The sequence below is a fragment of the Sceloporus undulatus genome, chromosome 3 (genome assembly GCF_019175285.1).
Source record: "Sceloporus undulatus isolate JIND9_A2432 ecotype Alabama chromosome 3, SceUnd_v1.1, whole genome shotgun sequence".
NCBI lineage: Eukaryota > Metazoa > Chordata > Lepidosauria > Squamata > Phrynosomatidae > Sceloporus > Sceloporus undulatus.
Window position 1 is genome coordinate 254,843,198 of NC_056524.1, and position 22,783 is coordinate 254,865,980.

A 22,783-nucleotide genomic window follows, 5' to 3' on the forward strand; every position below is an offset into this window, starting at 1 on the left:
GGCTCAGTGGAAATTGGTGAATATCAATTTCTGAAATGCTGCATAAGTCTGGTTGTAAAATGTGATCAGCTGGAGAGTGGGGAGAAAAAACACACGAGAAGAGATAATGAGAGAAACCCAGGATATTTCAAGAAAGAGTTTGGATGCAAACCTGGGAATATGCAGGTAAAATTACAAGAAAAAGAACTGGAAACTTTTGGTACTTCCAAAGACTTCTTTTTTCCTTTCTGGATGAGACTTAGATTAAGATACACCTATCAGAAAACCAAAAAAAGATGCATATGAAAGGTAGGGACTGATAGTAAAACTACAGCCAAATGCAGTGTTAAAGAAATATCAGTCACTTCCATCTACTACCACATTTTCCTAATATGGCTCACATATGGACTTTGGTATGGCCCAAATATATGGATATGAACCAGAAGGTGTATATGAAAGAAAGAATTAGTTGCAAACATGTCAATAGCAAAGGCAAAATGTTTATAACCATGGAGCAGAACACAAATGTGCCATCAATAATAGAATGGCTTTCAAAATGTTCCCATATTGTGCTTGAGTGCAGAATAACTGCATATTCACAAAGGAATCCTAGCAAAACAAATGCAGTGTAATTATTTGTGCACAGATGGCAGGTGGAAAGGGGGAAATATTCTGGGTGGGGTTCATTTGGAAATATTGTTGGTGCTCTAAATTAAATGTGAGCTGATGCTATGATTATAATAAAAGCATGTTCAAACAAGAAATATATTTATTGGGGATATCAAAGAAAAGAAGACTGAATTTGAGAAAGGAAAAAAGGAGAAAGAAAACAAACAAACAAAAAGAAAGGCCAAGGGATATAAGATACATGCAGTGGACTCTTGGTATCTGCTGTGGATACCAAAATCTGTGGATGCTCAAGTCCTTTTAAATATACCCACAACAGGTTTGCCTTAGGGTCGCCAAAAGTTGAAAATGACTTGAAGGTACATCCCAACAAAGCAAAATCGTGTTCCTTATATAAAATGGCAAAATCAAGGTGTACTTTTGGAGATTTATATCTTTGTTTAATATTTTCAACCAGTCATGGATGGTTGAATATCTGGATAGAGTCCATGGATATCGAGGGCCAACTGTATTCAGTTTATTATTATTTGGCTTTGCACCAGCCTGTCTGAAAGACCCTATGTCTCTATATAAGTCTGCCTAAACCTTTTATTCATTTTTCTCCCCCCCCCACTGAATTACAATTTCCCCATATTAACAAACAACCCACCCCATTCCCAGCCTTTCCTTAATTCATAGTATATCATAGAAATACAACTCTATCAAACCTTTAACTTCTGCAATTTCCAAATAACAAAAGTAACCATTCCTAACCACTTCTACAGCTTGGAAACATTCTGTTTTTGGACTACAAATATCAGAATCCTCTTGTTAATATGGCTTGCATCCTGTTAGCAAGCTATGATGGTATAAGTCAGATCTGAGAGCCAGTGTAGTGGTTAGGCATTGGACTGTGACTTTGGAGTCCAGGGTTCAAATGCCTGCATGGTCATGGAAATCCACTGGTTAACCTTGGGCGAGCCAGACTCTTTTGGCTTCAGAGGAAGGCAATGGCAAACCCCCTCTGAACAAATCTTGCCAAGAAAACCCAGTGACAAGTTCACCTTAGGGTGGCCATAACTTGCAAGGCACACAACAACAAATTCTGATTTATGCCATCTTAACTCACTGTTTTGGTCATTCTCTAGGTTAGGATTCTATTGTGACAGTGCAAGGACCCAAAATTCTCTCCCCCAAACCTAGCTTTTAAATAGTGCATCTCCCTCCAACATTGCCATTTCCATATTGTTAGGGGCAGAATCTGTGGAGACTTGTCCAACTAGTTTAGTTTAGCTGGACTTTCTGCAACAGGCATTGGCAGGGACCTTTGAGAATCCTTGGGACATCCCAATAGATGACATCTTTGCAGTGTCTTCAACTACAGGAAAATAGCTGGACACATTCTTTCCTGGCAGCATGAAAATGGCTGTGCATCAGGAGATGTACGGTAGCTATGGAGACATAGTTACATGATATACATATGTTTTCTGATTCTGGATCTCAGCCATTATTTTTTGGACAACAACTCCCAGAATTCCTTAGCCAGTGAGAGTGATGCTGCTGATGGGTGCGTGTGTGTGTCAGGGAATTGTAATCCAAGGTTTCAGGGAGTTGAAATCTGACAGCCTTGTCATGAGAAAAGAAAGCCAAAATGGAACAGGAGAGTAGTGACTTTCTGCATGCATTTCCACATGCCATCACAGCACTTCCATTCTCTTCCCAAAGGAGATGGTCATAAAAGTGGATTCAACATGACAAAAGACATGGTTTTATGACAGCCTCCCTTGGGACAAGAAAAAAGTGCTACAATGGCATGTGGAAAGACACGGAGAAAGGTGTTACTCTCTCACTCCATGTCAACTTTCTTTTCTCATGTGCTAAAGCTGCAAATAATTGTTCGGCCTCTGTTCTTTTTAAGCAGACACATACTTTTCCACCAATGGGATAAATTTAAATGGGCCACATTTAGACTTCATTAGTCCATTTTCAGACTTTTGAAGGCTATAAAGCTACAGTGCATTAAGGCCTATCCCAATAGTAATGTATTTCAAATTAAACTCCCTTTGCCCTATTTCTAGAATAGGGCATGACATTTTGATGAATCAGGAAAAGGATCCATTAGGCATCCAGGAGCTTGCCACCCTGGATGACATGCCACTCTTGATTTTCCACAGCAAGGCCCTGCTGAGCTAGCTGATGAATGGTTTGTTAAGCAGATTGCTTTCTGCTGAGTCAGTGGAGACTCATTTAATTAAGAGAAAATAAAATTAGATGGCTTTTTTGGCAGCTTTGCTGAGAGACATGCATGGGTCAGCCATATTTGTATGGCAGTATATTCTCACAACAACCAATGTTGGAAATAGATGCTCTGTTTTTTTCTGGAATTAGATCCAAGGGATTTCATACTCTCTACATTCAGAAGATTTGTTATTCATTGTCTTGTTAATTAAGGAAATCCCAAGTGACGTGTCCAGATGTCTTCTGGATCTTGGTAGGGACTATTATTTTTGTACATAGATATGCTCCGTTCATTCCAAGGCACTGATCCTTCATTCTGTGTAAACAGAGAGCCAAACTAGATGTAGTAGGGTTGCTCTTCATGATATGTCTGCCTAGTTGTCACAGAAAAACAAAATTTGGAGGGCAGGAGCAGCTGAAGACATACTGCAACCCGAACCCTAACAGTAAAGGGTGCTTCCCCCTTGCCAAAAATCAAGATATACAGTATCCAAAGCCAGGCAGATTATTCTGGTACATGATGTAAGAAATTGTACAAATACCTCTCATACTGACAATAATGATAAAACAGCAACTAATCCAATAATAAAAAATTGCTGCCCTATTGTGACACCCCTGATATACAGTCCACACATAACAGAAAATGCTCAGTCCCAGGAGGTGTATGTATATATCATGATAAGGATGGCAAGCTCAACCAAATTACTGATGTAGGACTGTAGAAAAGGTGGTATTTACTAGACCTGCAGTGGAATCCGTGGAATGCAGGATGTGGTTTAGACAGCATCTGAGGGCGATATGGGAAAAGGAAGCTCTGGACAAATGTACAGAACTCCAGAGGCTGGTCATTGCAAATGCAAACTAGACATGTGCAGGGTGGATGCTTATTTTCTATTTGGTGCTCTCAAAGCTCCTACACAAAACACAAAGAGTTTGACTGCTTTCTCATGGAATTAACAAAAATGGCTCTCTTGGTTGATGGTTTTAACTCCAAACTAACGAAACAGTGATTGGATCTGGGACAATGTCAAGATAGCTGGATACGGAAGTTGACTGCAAACATGGCAGGAGGTAGTAGGAAATATAGTCTTTAGTGCAATAGAATCTCTTTTGTCCCCAATGCAAGAGGATATGCAGAAAGCCTGAGGGGAGGAGGGAGTGATCAGCAAACCCATTTAACCTTTATTTTCGTATTACTTATATACTTCACATGTCTTTGGGTCAATGTTCCTTTCCCATGGGAAACTATTTAGTATTCCAAAGATCATTGTGACCTCTTAAAACATTTGTGAGTAGTTTAGAGTTATTTTGACTAGTTGTCAGGTGAAAAATACTCACAAATCATCAATAAATTATGTTATGTGTTGGAGAGGACTTTGAGTTTCCTAGAGAGGTTCAGGGGATGAAAGCGGAGACCGAGACCATATGTGGTCCTCACTTTCCTCTCCCCTGGTCTATTTCTGTGTGAATTGAGCAATAAAGTGTGATTCTGGCAAAGGACTAAAATGCCCCATCTGAGTAGATGAGGGTTAAAACCTGTACTTTTAATATAACAAGCAAGATCAATGTCCATGCAGCCACAACAATTGCTCTGTGTGCTTTGTCATTCTTTATATAACATGAGTAGTCTTGAATGCTTTGCATATATGACATCTATGAGATCCTACTTTTTGGATTTGTACCCCCAGCCATGAGTACAACCCCCCCCAATGAATTTCCATTATATTTTAAAGCATGGAATTGTGTGCTAAATTGCAGCCATTGTGCAGTGTGTGTGTGCGTGTGCATGTGCACGTGTGGTTACTCCCTCCAACCTTTGAGGGGAAGAAACCAATATCTTTGTGCTGCTTATTTCATGAAATCATTTTCCACAGGGCACACTGTGTAATTTTCACCTTAAAAGTTCTCGCTTCCCTCTGTGCCATTTTGACCCCTGGCATTTCATCAAAGGGAACATTCTATTGATGTGGCTTAATTAAAAGTGTCCCCTAGTGTGGCTTCATTTCAGCTCCATCAGTGTACATTTCCAGAGAAGGCTGTTTCTATCCAATTAGCTGTTTGTGGTGGGAGCTGTGCTTAAGCTTGTTGAAATGGAGGTGGGAGACTATGTGTTCAAGCGGGAGGGAGAGTGAAAAGATCAGCAGATGCCTCCTTAATACCTGAGATGATGTCAGACCTGCCACTCATCTTCTTCCCTGCAGCTGAGCTGTTTTCTCAGTTTCAGTGTTAAAAGGCTGTCTTTCATTCAGTGACAATGGTACAACAGAGAACATAGGGTTAGTGTGTGCCAACCAGTGATTTAAAAAAATAGCATGCATACATGCTATAGCAGTCAGTCTGATAAACCTCTTGACAAAATTAGTTTTGATTTGAACCAGAACTCAAAGAATCAGAGACCTGGTCACAGAAGACAAAAGGCACAGCCCAGTCAAATCAAAATCCTCTTTATTTATTAAATGTGTATTTTACCTATCACACAAGGAGCTCTCAAAATGTCTGGAGCTTTTAAAAGTTTGGAAAAATAACCAATGGGGAAAGGGAGGAAAAGGGCATGACAGAGGTATTTGTTTCTTTTCTAGCGCTCAGACTTGGAGTCATCTGGTGAAACTGATGGGCAATAGATTCAGCACAGGCAAAAGAAAAGTCTTCTTATGCCAATGCCTACAAGTCATCTGTCAACTTACTGCAGCCCCATGAATTTCAAGAGTTTTCTTTGACAAGGAATACTAAGAAGTGGTTTTGCCAGTTCCTTCTTTTGAATTATATTATCCAAATACTGACCAGAGCTGAATTTGTTTAGCTTCCAAGATCACTATATCTCTCCAGTGGCTTTAGAGCATGCACTCCTCACCCATTGAGTCAGCCAGAATAGAAGGCCTATATTTCTCCAGCGAGAGCCAGTGTGGCATAATGGCTTGAGTGCTGGACTCTGACTCTGGAGACCAGGGTTCACTTCCACTGGTAGACCTAGGAAAGTCACATGCTCTCAGCCTCAGGGGAAGGGAATGGAAAACCTCCTCTTAACAAATGTTGCCCAGAAAACCCCATGATAAGGTCACATTAGGGTCGCCATAAGTCAGAAATGACTTGAAGGCACACATGAACAACAGTAATCTCTCCAGCTGAGAGCTTTCCTCCTTTGAAGATGCTTGCCTCTTTCATCTGACCACTCTTCATCAAGTTCCTCTGAATTGGCTTTCCAGCACCTGCAAAAAAACAGACTGACAGAAAGGGAAACTTGGCCTTTGTCACCTTTTCTCTGCTTGGTGCACACTATTGGGTAAGCAAAGGAATGCCAACAAGAGAGGTGTGTATGTTCTAAATAATTATCACTCCTTCAGCACCCTTCAGGGTTTCTACTGCAGGGAGGCAGTCTGGAAAAAACAACAACTTTGGAAAGGGTAACTTATAGAGTATAACACTCAGACTCTCCCCATTAGTTGCCATACTTGATGGTTGGAGGATTCTGGAAGCTTTAGCCCCAAAGGTTATTTCTGTAAGCCCTGAGAAGAGGGCCTAGGTTCATTGTCTAACAATGTATCAGGTTGTTCTCATTGGCTGATACGCCGGTTCCCGAATCGAATCCAAGTTAGGCTCCTATTAGAAACCAGATTAACTCTAGAACAGTTCTAGAACAACCCGCAATGTGTCCCCACTAAAATCAAATCGTAAAGCGGTGTTATAATTTGATTCCTGTTTTCGTCATTTAACGCGGTTTAAAAAATAGAAGAAGGGTCGAACCTACATTTTTTCCTTGATTCGAGATAGGAACCGGGTTATTGGAAATAGGAACGATCAGCCTCTGAAATCGGGTTAACTGGATGGGAGGAGCGGAGCGGATGGCTGGGGGCCTGGGGGTGTCACCCGCTTTGGTCTCTTCTGCATCGCCAGCGCCATTTTCTTCCTTCATTCGCAAGACTCCCCCCCCCCCCCCCGTGGAGTTGCAACCTCCCTCTGTTTGAGGAGAACCACTGAACTATTTTGTAACAGAGAAGGCTGGATGCACAGCATCTAGGAGGAAATAGAGCCTTTCCTTCTCTCTTTCCCAAACGGAATCTGGGAGACATAGGAAACCTGGATGTGTGTGTGTATTCCACTTTATCTCTATCCCGGGAGACTGCCCCTGCTCCTCTTTTGTATTGTGTCCTCCTTTTTTATCCTGACGTCTCTTGCCTTGCTTTTATTGGCTTTCACTCCTTCCTCTCCTTAGGTCTCTCAGGTCTTGCCGCTGGGATCGTTCTCTTTTCCCCTTTTCTGTCTTGTGGTCTCTATCCCACTTAAACTGACTGCCTTCTCCTCCGATGCCCATTTTCCAACCCTGGGCTTTGGATGCAGAGTCTCTACCCACTGAAACCCACTGCCTTCTCCCTTGATCTCATTTTCCAACCCTGGGCTTGGATCCAGAGTCTCTACCCACTGAAACCACTGCCTTCTCCTCCTTGATCCGATTTTCCAACCCTGCTTTGGATCCAGAGTCTCTACCCACTGAAACCACTGCCTTTTCCCCTTGATCCGATTTGGCAAACACACACAACACACAAACACACACACTACAGACAGACAGACAGACAGACAGACCACACCCACGATTATATAGGAATACTCACACACACACATGCAATATATATAATATAATATAATGCATAGGAGTGTGTGTGTGTATATAAATATAAGGTAATTATAAAGTAACACTTTTTTAATTTATGAAAGACACTCATCTGTAGTTCCAAACCCACTGTAGAAATAATCACAATTGGAACCCTAACCTGCCCTGGTCAGTACTAAGGAAGATTATGGGAACTGTTGTGTTTTGTGAGACCTTTATTCTCCTCTGCCAGAGAGTGCTGGTGCCATAATAACTACATTCCCAGATTCCCTACACTGAGTTGAGGCATTAATAATGAGGGAGACGCAGAAGAGCCGAATAGGCTCCTTCTTGTCTGGGGGGACGCCAAAGGCCTCGGATGCAGACTTTTTTCATCGGTTGCCGCCCCGCTCCAAAAAAATCCCTCCCCAATCTCCAACCAGAGGATGACTGCTTCTCTGGGGATTCCCCCAGCCTTTCAGGGTCTTTCTCCAAAGCCAGCAACGTGCCTTGGGGGCATTTTTCTCTCTTCCTCAACCCATCCTTCCCCCCGAATAACAAAGTAGACCTAGAGAGAGGGGGTGAAGCAAAGAAGATAAGCAGAGTAGCCCGTCCAGGTAGACGGAGGACACAATACAAAGAGGAAGGGCAGAATTCTCCAGATAGAGTAAGTGGGAATACACACCACACACACACACACACACACACACACACACACACACAGAGCAAAGCAGTCATCCTTATATATACAGCAAAGCAGTCATCCTCTGGCTTGGAGATTGGGGAGTTATTTTTTTGGAGGGGCGGCACCAAGAGACAGGAATTACAGGACTGAGAGCTTAGGCTCATAGGCACTTTAAGTGCCTCCTCATTGGCTCTTAAAAAAAACCGCGAAATTTAAACAAATTAAAAAAGGTCAGGTAGTGGGAACGCAGGTACAGGATACATCGGTGCATGTTACTGCGAATATTGTGAAGTCATGATGACGTCACTTTGACTGACAGCCGAAACAAGGGATGTGAACGAAAAGTAACAGAACCGTTTAAATATACACCTGATTCTTCATGAATAGGAATGAAAGCAGGTCATTACAGCGAATAAATGGTAAATGAGACAAAAAAAAGCGATTTGGAACGCGGATAACACCCGTTTATTTTGAATCGGTTTAACCAATACTGTGTATTTCAAACCGCTGAAATCGCAAGTGAGAACAACCCCTAAGTGTTGCTCTCTGAAGAGAATCCATCTGTGGAAAGTTCACTGGCCACTTGAAAGTGAGAGCAGAGGATGAGCAACAGAGTTAGATCAGTCACCATACTAGATTATTTCCATGTCCAAGACTAGTTAGTAAACCAAGATCAAGATGGGTAGAGTTGTTTAAAGTCACTAGATGGAGCAATCCTGGAGCAGCGATTGGAAAAGTTTCCTTTGTGGACTCCCACACCTAGAATCTCACAGCCAACTAGCAGATTCTGAAAACTGTACTGTAAAAAAAGTTAATTTTTTCCAAACTTCATTCAGGTAAGCTCAGAAGGAACATCCAGAAAAGAAACTCTCCTCTTCCCAGGACACTCATTGTCCATTGCATGAGGCAACCACCTCATTTTGTCTACCATCAGGAGTGCTAATTGTAGAGATAGCTGTCTCCCAGACTTAAATGGGTTAATAAAAAGAACTTTGTTCTCAAAAGAATAATTAAAAAATTAGATGTTTGTTGTGGTCTCACAGACTATCAATATAACATAATAGTCCTTCTAATTTACATAATGGCCTTCTATATTTTCCTCAATTTACAGTCATGTACTTAGGAGGTGGTTGTGCTTTGTCGTGCTCTACTGAATACCAAGATTATGCAACCGTGGCGGGATACAAACTGCCATATAGTAGTATAGATACGTACTAGGGTTAGGAAGGGGCGGTGCTTCCGCACCCCCCTAACCCTAGTACGTATCCTATACGTACAAGATGGTGGCGCCCCTTCTACATGGGCGCCGCCATCTTTACGTACTGGACGCATAGCGTCCAGACGTTTCGCAGCGCCATGACGTCGCGAATGCACCGGCGGCGCTTCGCAACGTCATCAGTGCGCCGCAAGAAGAAGCTCCAAAATGGAGCTTCTTTTTGCCCCGCGGGAGTCGCGCGGTTGGCTGCTGCGGTCCTGCGCGGAGCAAATGGCGGCGGCGGGGAAGTGCCTCAAAGTGGCGGTTTGTATCCCGCCCATGTGTATTATCGCCATTATGTCTTCTTAATTGTCCTATTGTGCAATGGGAGATGCATGATGACTTTCTTCTCAGTTCCAGGGAATCAAATGATATACTAAAGGCAATGGCAAATAGTTATGCACCACCCCAAAATGTGGCAACTGCATGTGTGAAACTTCATTTATGTAATTGTGAACTGAACACAGGCATCAGGCAATGGCCAAAATAGTACAACTTCATGCATAAGGGAAGTTACATGTGTATCAAGAACCAACAAGATTCCAATCTGGGAGTGCTAAAATATTGATTATTATTTGTTCTCAATTTCAAAAATGGGGTTCTCAGCAACCTAATAGACTAGAGAATCTTGCACACTTTTCTCCCTGTATTTAAACATCCCAAAGTATTGTTCTGTGTAGAAAAAGTACATATGATTGATATTGTTTTGTCCAAATAAACCTCCTGTTTCTTGCAGAACAAAACTGTATTCTGTGCAGAAAATCTGGCTGGTGCTCAAGATCAGCTACTTAGAGCTACATAACTACCCTAGTTACTCATCTAAGCAGTGTCTCCATTCTGACCCTGCCCAATCCTGATTTACTGAGCAGTAGCTGCTTTGAGCAATGTGGGTCTGTTCAAATGTTTCTACCCCTCTTCTCACCACGGTGATCTGTGGTAAGACAGGATACTTGCTGCAATTTCTCTTCACAATGAAGAGAGAGAGAGAGAGTGTGTGTGTGTGTGTGTAAACAACAGTCTGTTGCATCCTGAGCAACAGGAGAACATGCCTCTGTCATCTGCAGCAGCTGATGCCAGTAAGTCAGGACTGAGGGACTTTTATGATCCTTACATATTCCCTACATTATGTACAGATAATGAATATGAATCCATTACAAATGCAAATATCTGGGTGATTTGTAACTGCAGTTGTGAATTCCAGCCATTCTTTTCTGTGCAGCAAACAGAAAATATGTTTTTGAGCAAAGAGACATGTGTTTTTCTGTGTGGTATGATTCCTCCACAGCATTTTGGAACATTCAAATATGAGGAGAATACTGCAGAGGAATATTTGCTTTTTCCCACTGCAGCAGCAAAGCTACTGCGATTTTACCTCCATGCATGCAAGGACAGTAGAATATCACTATTCTAACCAATGTATCCTGGTCTCCCAGAGCCAAACCACTCAGATCACTGCATCAGGCTGGATCTACATAACTAGAGTAGAGCCATTCAATCAGCAGTTTAATGGTAAATCCAATTGCTTCAGTTGACTGAGTAGGTAAATCCAATTGCTTCAATGGATTTATTCCATGTGAGCCAATATTATTACACTAAACAATGGGACTAGGACTCAGGAGACCAGAGTTTGGATTCTTATTCAGCTGTGAACAAGCACTAGGTGACAAGTTACATCCTCTCCACCTCAGAGAAAGACAATGGCCTACCCCTTTTGAAGAAATCCTCCCAGAAAAAAAACCCTGAAAGTTTCGCGCAAGAGTCATCATAAGTTGGAAATTTATTCAAGCCATACAACAACAACAACAACGATGGAAAAGTTTCTTTGCTTTTCATGCCAAAAGGTTAATGCAGAAGTCTGTAGTGCATTTAAAAATGACAACAGTAAAAAGTCCACACTCCTTTGTTTATCTCTTCTTCTCCAAACTTGTAAATAAGGAAAATGTGATTGATTTCAGTTTCTTTCCAAGAATTATCATGAGAACTCAAAACCTCTATCTATGGCAAATTTCCTCTTTTCTAAGACATTTGAGACAGTGGAGAAAGAACTGAAAAACAATAAAATGTATGGAGGAGAGATTTAAGGGTGTTTTGCCAGCCTGACAACTGATTTTCCCCCTTCTTTGGTTTTTGTTTTTAAGATTTTCTTTTGAAGGATGGAATGTTTCATTAAATGGTTGGTGAGACAAACTGCAGTCATATTTCCAGGCCTTTGTAACAGTAAAAGAAGTTCATTTATCCAAGACAGCACTGAAAGAAAATGGATGATGAAAGCCAACTCTGTTCCTAATCACCTCCCAAGATAAGAAAGTTTGTAGGAAATGTAGCATTTATTATGCAACTTAGGCTCTGTACAGACTGGCCTGAAAGGCCGGCCTGGGGGCGGAACTGGGGCATCGCATCCATATGGCACACAGCTGACTCTGACCCACAGGGCACCATAATGCTGTGTGCCGCTCCACATGGAATGCATCCATATGATGCAGTGCCAAAAGAGTGCCACCAAGCCGCAGCAACGCGACTATGGTGCCCTTTCCAGGGCATAAAAAGGAGACACTTTTTGCAGCTCCTTTTTGCACCCCGATCTGGCTGAAGAAGGGGAGGCTGGAGGCCCCCCCTTCAGGGCTATCTGAACAGCCACTCAGTCAGATTTACCTAAAAATCTTTTAAATTTCAATGGCTGGGATACTGTTGGTTAACCTTAGTTTTTTTGTTGCTCTGTGCCTTCAAGTCAACTCTGACTTATGGTGGCTATATCAAAAGGTTTTCTCGGCAGGATTTATCTTGAGTACATTTGCCATAGTGTTCTTCATAGGCTGAGAGAGTGTCTGACTTACCCAAGGAGACTCAGCATATTTTCCTGTGACTGAATGGAGATCAAAATCCCAGTCACCCAGAGTCAAACCACTCAGATCGCTATGTCATGCTAGATCTACTCAACTAGAGTACAGCCATTCAATCAACAGTTCACTTGTTTCAGTTGACTGATTAGGTAAATCCAATTGCTTCAATTGCTTTATTCTACTTAGTAATAATAATAATAATAATAATAATAATAATAATAATAATAGTTATATAGCCTGCCATTAAAAAATAGCTGGATAATGGATATTGGCTGGCATTGTGCGGGGCAGTTATCAATGTGTAAGGTAGATTTCTGATTTGTAACTTTTTAATATTCATGGATATGATTGTGATACTATTTCCATGATGGCAAATCCTCTCCCCCAACCACCCCCCCCCACCTTAACATCTAGCAGCCACATCAAGTGAAGGAGGTCTATTCTGCAGGGATCAGGTTGCAGCAGGTTGACAGTTCCAGCTACTGCCAGTGAGTTGCGGTGTGACAATCAGAAGCAAGAAATCCTGTTGCAACTCCTTATTTCATTGCAGCTTGCTGAAAGGAAATGCCTGGAAACATCATCCTGCAGCTTTTCAGTCACCAATATAACAGACCTCCATCACTCAGTGCAGCTGGGTTTAGGGAGTTGGGACAGGAGATGATACAGTTACAAATCTTGGCTGTTATTTTTTTTTAGGAAAAATAAGCAGATGCCAAATAAGTTAGTCTCACCTCAAATAACTTTTCAAGCTCTCCTTTGCAGTGCTTAACAACTCAGGGCCACTTGATTTGGAAGGCCACCTCCTTTCATGTGAATCTTCTGCCAGACCTTTAAAGATGTAGTGATAATGTTCCTGTTTGTGTTCCCCTGTCTCCTAAAACAAAAGTAGGAAGGCCTCTGAGTTCCACACAAATAAATAAATAAAACTTTTATTTGTAACCCGCTTTTCTGTGACGAGACAATCAAAGTGGCTCACGACACATTAAAATCCACATTTACAACATTGTGTCCCAAATTCCCCCCATTAAAACAGGATTAAACATGTTACAATTAAAATAACTATTAAAACAGAATTAGATAGATAGAGAGAGAGAGAGAGAGAGAGAGAGAGAGAGAGAGCGGTGGGCTAATACATGATGTGAGGGGCAGTCATTCTGTGGCCGGGTACTTTTATTCGGGAAAGGCCTGCTGGTTGAGATCCCTTTTGACAGCTTTTTTAAAGCTAAGCTGGCAATTTGACGGATCTCGTCCAGCAGGCAGTTCCATAGTTTGGGAGCAATTGCAGAGAAAGCCCTCTGGGAGATAGCAGTTAATCTGGTTTTTAACGGCTACAACAGATTCCTCCCGGAGGACCTGAGTGTGCGGGGTGGATTATATGGGAGCAGGCGATCCTTCAAATAGGTTGGGCCCAAGCCATGTAGGGCTTTAAAGATTATAACCAACACCTTGTACTGTGCCCGGAAACTAATAAGCAGCCAGTGAAGAGATTTTAAGATGGGTGTTATTCAGTCACTCCTAGTTTTTCTGGCGACCAGCCTGGCTGCCATATTTTGCACTAGTTGAAGTTTCCAGACTAGGCCCATGTAGAGCGCATTACAGAAATCAAGTCATGAAGTTACTAGTGAATGTACAACAGTTTCTAGGTCCTTTACTTCCAGGAAAGGGCGCAGCTGGCATATCAGCCGAAGCTGATAACAGGCGCTCCTGATCATTCACCTGATTTCTCATGTGAAGCGACGGATCTAGGAGCACCCCCAGACTGTGAACACAGTCCTTTGTGGAGAGCGTGACCCCATCTAGGACTGGAGGTTGCAACCCAATACCTGGTTTGGGGGCTCCTATTGTAAGTACCTCCATTTTGTCTGGATTCAGCCTGAGTTTGTTTTTCCTCATCCAGCCCATTACCGCTTCAAGACACTGATTGAGGGGAGAAATGCAATCTGTTGTCATAGCTGCTGATTGGGACATGGAGAAATATATGATCATCAATATTTTTATTACTAGACCAACATGTGGAGGGAGGTGCAAAACAGTGGCTTTCAGAAATGAATTTGCAGGGTTTTCCCCACCAGGTTTTCCTTCTTAGCATGGACCCATAATAGGAGGAGGTTTGTGCCCTCCCTAACACTGATCTGGTTGGCTGAACCTCTGCTAAACCCCCATGGTGTAGCCAATCTCCCATGTAGTTGAGCCTCCTCAGGCATTATCAATTAGAAATGTACTAAATGATGAAGCACCAAGAAATATTATTGTAGACAGCTATTGTCATTGAACCCTCCAGGGAGGAATAAAAGGTGCCTGCAATCTATCCTATGCACATGTACTTGGGAGTAAGCTACCACTGAATACATGGAGGTTATACTGTTTCTATGTCCAAATTGTGCTTCATATTTAAGGATGCTTGATGGGGAAAGCAATTTGCCATCTCTCTACAAGTACCTGCAAGGAGGCAAAATTAACAACAACCTGCCTGCTAATGTCAAGGCTCCACACCTTAAAAACAGTTCTGGGGTCTCTGATTCTAAACTTTGTGAATTTCAACAGATTAATTTAGAGGGAAGTAAGAGTGTCTTTTGGTTGTTACTGTTGTTATGCAATAGGACTTAGAAACCTTTCCATTTTTACTGCAAATCCCTCAGAAAGCTACTCATATATTCTGATCCATTTTCTGCCCATCTGTGTACTAAGACACATTTAGTGACAGCTTGGTGGCAGCACCCTGTATTTGGGCATCCCTGCTGTGAGAGGTTACACCATCTTTTGTTTGTGTTCTTTTAGTGTGTTTGGAGAGATTAACTGATTTTTAATCTTTTAAATAGCTGTTTGGAATTTGATTTATTCATTATATTAACTCTAACTGTCATAGGGTGGTTTTTAAAAATCTCTTTTTAGTTCTGCCAAGTTGCTCTTTTTGCAGCACTAGGTACATTTTAATTGATTAGAATATTATGTGTTTTGAATGCTTAGTCATTTTGAATATCTCTGCCTCAAGTGGAAAGTGCAGTGCAGTTGATAGCTGCTTTTAAAAACAAAGAAAAAATGGGGGTTGAATTTACCTTCATGCATTTTATTCTGTCAGATGTATGAACTTGGGTTTCATTTGCTGAACCTGAGAAAAAAATGCTACAGAGCTGGTATGGTTTAGTGGTCTGAGTGCTGGACTAGGACACTGGAAAACCAGGGTTCAAATCTCCACTCAGCCATGGAAACCCACTGGGTGATCTTAGGCAAGGCACACTCTCTCAGCTTCAGAGGAAGGCAAAGGCAAACCCCTTCTAAACACATTTTGTATAGAAAACCCCATAATAGAGCCACCCTAGGGTCACCATAAGTCGGAAACACTTGAAGGCACACAACAAAAACAACAAAGCAAAATGCTGTTTCTGTTGGATTCTATGAACTGATGAACCAAAAGAAAACACTGACCCGTATAAGGGAAAATTGCTGCAAGTAAGAGGTAAGAGCCTCTGGACAGGAACCTCTGACAGCAGTCTGTATTTAGATGCAAGGGCTCTTTAACACCATGCCTATAACCCAGCTGTCATCTCTGCTCAGCCATCACATTTTGCTCCAGGTCACTTACTGAGTGATAGGGGGTGCCTCCATAAGCCAGTCATTGTAAGGAACTACTCTGAATTATTTTGTCAAATCCCCCTTAAGGCTTTATAGCTCAATGTCACTCAAACATCTCAGTGAGTTATGATGAAACAGAAGCTCATAACTTGCTTGACCCTGTCACAATCACAGTGGAATTTCACTGACAGCATAAAACATCAGGCAAGTTGAGTGACTATGGTGATTTCCACCATATTCCACTCAAGAAAGTAAATATTATAGTGTACAAAATGGACAGATGTCTAGATGGTTTCATCTTTTTGTGCTTTCCTAGAACCCAAAGGGCCACTAATCAGAACTGGGTGCAAAACAGTGGAGGAGTCAACAGTAGAGTTGTATTCTGTTTACATATGCTGCACCCATGAACCATAAACTGTTAATCTACCAGTGCATCTGAAACAAGGACTTGTAACAGAGGTGCTTGTTCTGATTGTCAGAGTCTCACTTTGTGCCACCTTAGAAGCTGAATGGGCCTCCTTTGCCCAATCTGGTTGTTGGCTTTTAAAGTGGGCTGGAGTGGCATTTATGTAGGCTTATTGAATACAGAACCAGTGTAGTCTTGAGTATTGGACTGGGAGAACTAGGTCTGAATTCCCCTTAAGCCATGGAAAGCCACTGGGTGACAAGCAAGTCAGTCACTCTCGGCCTTAGAGGAAGACAAAGGCCACACACACACACTGAACATTTTTTTTCAAGTAAACACCATAATAGGGACACTTTAGGATCACCATAAGTTAGAAATGACTTGAAGACACAACAACAACAACAACAACAACACTGAATACAGAGCAGTTACAAAACCATATCTGCCATACTGAATGCCCATTTGCATCTGGTTGCAACAAACCACACATTTTTCCTTTGCAATTTAATTTATCCATGAATATGTGTATCAGATTTACTAACTCACTGTCCTTGTTGAATGTGATTGGACCTGAATATAGATCAACATCAACAATTCACATATGAAGATTCCATAATTTCTATGGGGGAACTACTGTAATTTTGAGTGCTTCCAAATGGACAGCTCCAGTGGTACTACTGAAAAAGATACTGCATGGCTTTTCATCCTTGGTGGATGTTCTGGAGAAAGAAGGAAAATTGAAGAAATGATGGGGAAAAACAGAGAGGCAAAACTGGAAGATGGTGACATCTGGACCCCCATGGAACTGCATAAAAGAAGTAGGATAATGGCACAATGAAGCCTGTCCTAAATGCAGTATAAATCAATTCCCAATCAAGGGCAATGGGAGGCTTGATTAGAGATTTTGTCCTTCCTGGAGCAAACACAACAGCCATACAGTTTTTGTGTAAGTCAGTCTATGCATCTGATGAAGTGAGCTGCAGTTCAGGAAAGCTTATGACATTTTCCAAGGTATCATGAAACTCTCTGTTGTTATGAAGTCAGTTCATTTCAGTGTTATGAAGATTTGCAAGTGCATGTTGATCAGCAGTGGGACTGTTCATTTGTTTCTTCAATGGCCAGTATCTAAAAAGAGAAAAAATCTGTACAGTTTGTTTCATCATGTTGTGGTCTCAAGAATCCACTAGACACTGTAAAGAATTCCTGTTTCCAGAGGAAAGTGTTTTCTCCTTCACCCAACTACATCAATGAGTTGCTTAACATGTCTGAGCAGAAGAACAGTAGCAGAGAAGGGCTACTTTCCTTTTTCCTCTCTAGTTGTTTGTCAGCTCATTCTCCTTCCCCAAGTGGTTTTATTTCCCATCTATGAGAAGGAATGGAGACAGGGCCCTCATAGCTGTTAAATGCAGGTGAGAAAGTGAGGGTTACAATTTCTGAGCAAATAGCAGAAAGAAAAGATGTCAAGAAGTCACCCTGTCTTTTTTCCACTCTTGATTGTGGGCTCCTGTTTTGCCTTCTAGTTCTAAAAGAAGTCAGTTAAAAAAAAAGTGGGGGGGAGACACAGAAGAATGTCTTGTTCAGTTTGGCCCTTAATCTATAATAACTAGGGAAACTGAATCTCACATCTCAGAACTTGGAGAGTTCTGTTTTGTTAACATTGACAATATTAGATTCTGACTCAGAAAGACAGCCCTACTAACTGAAGTTTAATGCTAGGAAATATAACTTCAGTGCAAAAACTGGAATCAATAACAGTGATGTGGAGGCTGAGTCATACTTGGATACAAGAAGTAACATAGAGCTGTGGAGAAGTGAACATGGAGCATTTGTAAAATTGCCTAACATTTCCTCTACACCAGTGGGAAAAGAGGTACCAAATAATTTCGAAGCATGGATGGGAAGAATACAGCCCTCCAGATGTTGTTGGACTGCTACTCCCATTAGCCCTAACCAGCATAGCCACCAGGAAGTAATGCTGGGTGTTGCAGTTCAACAATATCTAGAACCTCAGCCAGTTGCCACCCCCTTTGGAGTCTTAATCCAATATACAAACCACTACTCCACACTGGCTCCTTATTCTAGCCAAGCAATTACATATTTTTGGATGGAGTGTAATTATTTGTCAGTTCCTTCAGAAAACTGGTTTATTTACTGGAATTGCAGAGAAACAGCCACAATGGGACAATAAGCAGTCAGAAGGGCAGATACACAATGAGCAGATACACAATGGCTGTATTCAGCAGACGTGTGGTGCAGTGCAACCACTGTGCACCAATGTGAGTATAGATTGAGATTACTCAAATATGATGTAGGATCTTATTTAGCCTACACTTTTTAAAATGACAGACATTCATATAATAAACCCAATGGAAATAACTGAGTCTGTATGAGATTTATAAAGCTGTCAGAAAGCCCCAGGAAGATTCCAGTGAGCTCCCCAGTGATTCTGAAGTAATCACTGAGTGAACTTTCTTGAAGCATTTAATAGACTGAGACTCACACAGATGGTGGCTTTGAACATTGCCATTAAATCACCACCATCTTCCCAGCAAGATGTGGCAGGAGCAGAATATGAAAAATCCTGAAAGGTAGGGAAAAATTAAGCCTAGTTTGATCATCAGCCCATATACAAGTCAGCTGTGCTGATCTGTGAAGGGAAAAGACTCCTAAAATCCACAGGTCTGTAACATTTTGGTCCTAATGAAAGTATGTATTTTACCGAAATGCCACAAAAAAAGTCCCAAAGTTTTGATTCTTCTCAGTACAACACAAGACTTCTTTTCTCTTACATACATAAACATGCATTTTCCATTCCTACAGAGTTTATTATCTCCCTTACTGGCCAACAATGAATTCCAGCAACTCAGGAAAGAGATATTCCTATAAATAAACAAATTCCTATGAAATGTTCTTATTGTATTAACTAGGTTAGATCAACACTCAATGCACTGTTTGTTTTAATGATAGGTTCACACTGTGCAATTAATTGGGAGAGAAAGCATGAAGCTACAGATATGGGAATGTATGTTTAATTTCTCAAATTGTTCTTATTGCAAATATTTCTTCTTGGTACATGCATGCAGAACCAGTGGTGGTGAGGCTCCACCAAACTCCCAAGTGGAATACACTTCTTCAGGAGGACGGTGAAGTCTCCTTCTTTGGAGGTTATTAAACAGGGGTTGGATGGTCATCTATCAGGAGTGTTGTGATTGTGTCTTCCTGTATTACAGGGGGTTGGACTTCATGGTCCTTGAGGTCTCTCCCAACTCTATGATTCTATGGTATACATAATTTTTTCCAATACTCTCTGGAAGACATTTGACTTTGGGTAGCTTCCAGAATATTCCAGCAGGCACACTGGCTGGATGATTCCAGAAATTGTCATCTAAAAGCTCTGGTGATATCTGTTTCCACATGGTTAAGCTACTCTTTGGTGAGAGCCAGCATGGTGTAGAGGTTTGAGCATTGGAGTAGGACTCTGGAGACCAGTGTTCAAATCTCAGCTGGGCCATTTAAACCCACTGGGTGACCTTGGGCAAGTCACAATCTCTCAGCCTCAAAGGATGGCAGTGGCAAACACCCTCTGAAGAAACTTCAGTGACCCTGTGACAGGGTCTTCATAAGTCAGAAATGACTTGAAGAAACACAACAACAAGCAACAATGAATAGTCATTCTTTACTCTCTTGAACCTTAAAGACATTCAGCCAGGCTTTCATTCAATGTCTCAACCCTATTCCACCTAATCCTACCTCATACACAATACCATATTTGTAGTTGAGTGAGACATATCTCCCTGCACACATTGAAACTGATAGTCACCCGGACTTTATTTCTTTCCTGTGCAGTGTATGACTTGTCTCCCTTTGTTTGAATCACACAGAGGTCTTTCTCTTCCATTACCTCTGGCAGTACTGTGCCATTATTTCTTTGTTCATGGGTTCTGTGTTCTGGAGTGTCTAGTGTTACCTGTGGCTGCTGCACACTGTAGAATTAATGCAGTTTGACACCACTTTAACTGTCATAGCTCCCTCCTCATGATGCCTGGGATTTGTAGTTTATTCTAGCACCTGAGCTCTCCCTAACCCTTCCTAATCCCATAAAATGACAAATCCCAGAATTCCATAGCATGGAACCATGGCAGTTAAAGAGATGTCAAACTGCATTAATTCTGCAGTCTAGATCTTGCAATTGTCAGAGTCAGCATCTTAACTGCTGAGCCACCGCAGCAGTGAAATCCTCCAGAGATCTCTGCACAGCTGCTATCATTGCCTATGTGGCTGGGGGGGGGGGGGGCTAGATAGATGGTTTTTGAATCCTGCCAGTTCCCCATGAGGCACAGAATGGCCATGCAGGGTAGGGGGTTAAGCCCAAGGGAAGCCTTTGGGTGCTGCAGAGGGAGGAAGGGAATATCAAACTGCAGGGGATGGATCTATGCATGCGTATGCCACTAACAGGATATCAGCTTTACTTATCACACAGCTCCACATGAGATGCAGCCTAGGTAAAGCATACCAGCAGAAACAATCTTTTCCCCAGGCTGTATTCTGTCCCATGTTAGGCAGCAAGAAGTCTTGATGAAGCCCCTTTTCTGTGGAGCTCAGGAATATAAACTGAAAGTACCACTGCTTTTGCTGCTGCACAGTAATCACCTGGCATGTGTCATACACATTTCCCAGAAATCATGTTCTACATATTCTTCCTGTAATGTTTTCTAGTGGCCTTGGAGTTCATGAGTCATATCAACCCTGGAGTTCATGGAGGAAGCAAAAATACCCACTCCCTTAAATTGAACATTCCCTCCCTGGAACCCAATTCATTTTTCTACTGCTCTACGAAGTGTCAACTCATAAATGATGGCCTTGGTTCTTGTTTATCTAGCAGGCACTGCATGAACTGTAACAATGAGAACAAACCCCCTAAAATTTCTGTAGCTCCTTCAAGCTTACACAGTGTGACTCCCTGGGAAAGCTGGATGCGCCTCCACACTGGAGCATGGAGTTCTTAGAAACTCGAGATCTAATTGCAGCAAAGACAACATCTCCTACAAATAAGCACCTTGTTTTTCTTCAAATTTGCTATCAACAAGATAATAGAGAAACAGTAACAACAACAATGTTATCTTTGGGTCTGGACTTTCCTCTCATTGATGTGATGACTTGCTTGGAAAATATTTGTAGAATTCTTTCTTTCTTTCTTTCTTTCTTTCTTTCTTTCTTTCTTTCTTTCTTTCTTTCTCAGAACAAGTAAGCAAGTTCTGGGAATAAGCTCCAAGTTAACAAATAAAAAGTAAATTCTTTGTGCATTGCATGCTCCCAGTTCTTGCCCTTTCTCCCCCTCTCCTATTGTTGGAACTCCAGTGTAAGAAAGATAAAGGCCAAAGAGGTTTCCCCAGGGACATTGAAGAAGGATGCATGGCTGGATTTCTCTCTCTGAGGTCAGAACTATGTCTCTGTTCCCCAAGAGGGAGAGTATCTCATCCTTATGGCCCCAGGAACTATAGAATTGCACTTTTATAAATGTGCATTTCTTATAGCTGGAGGGGAGGAAGGTTACTTTTGGGACAATAACACCCAGAATCCCAAGGAGTCATTGCAGTCAAAAGGCAGAATCCTGTTAGTGGCTTGTGTGTAAATGTGGGTTACAAATGTAGAGGTCTCCTTTTGGATAGGGTGCAGTGGACTATTCTCTTGCTCTTTGTGCTCCATCTGAATCCTTCCCCACCAGAGCTATCAAGCTCCAGGAAAGAGCTACTACTGATATTCCTTAGCAGTAGGAAATATATTTGGCTTCATTAGAAGGAGGGGAGATACAATTTAGGGGAAATCTGCTGGTTTATGCTTTGAGGGGGGGAAATAAAAGACATTGCATATCATCTGGGTTTAGGAGAATACTGGATGACCCTGGATATGGTATATATATATACCATATATATGTATATATGGTATAAATTGATTTTTCCATTTTATATAAGGGGTACCATTTTGCTATACTGTTGTATTTAATGGGGCTTGAGCATCCACAGATTTTGTAATCCACAAGGAGTCCTGGAACCAAACCCCAGCAGATACCAAGGGCCCACTATAATATCATTTCCAGCATAGCTACAATGCTCTAAAAATAAGTCTGCCTTAACTTAGGGTGAGGACAGCTCCAAACACTTTCCATGCAGCTGACTGATTTCCCTATGGCTGACTCCAGGCCTTGCTAACTTTGGTAACACAGTGAAGGTCACCCATTTGCATGGATGACTACCAAGAGGAAGAGATTTCCCTTTAGGTCTGGCCATTGGTGGCTTGAATGTGGATCACTGAAAAAGGGAAGCCATTTATCATGTATGCAGGGAACCTTTTGAATTCCAGTGAAACAACTTGATTCTAATAATAGGCCATTTTTGTTCATTTGCTTCTTGTTGCTTTTTTAAAAAGAATCCATAAAAAATTAAAAATTGCTCTGGTGATTGGAGGTGAAATTTGGGGAGTAATGCAAGGAGTTAACTGCAATAGTGCCAAGGCCATGGGATAGCCTCAAACATTTCATGGATGAAAATTGGTCAAGAGGGGGAAAGTTGTTAATGAGGAAGAACACACAAGCTAGGAGAGGCTGCAGCAGTTTGCT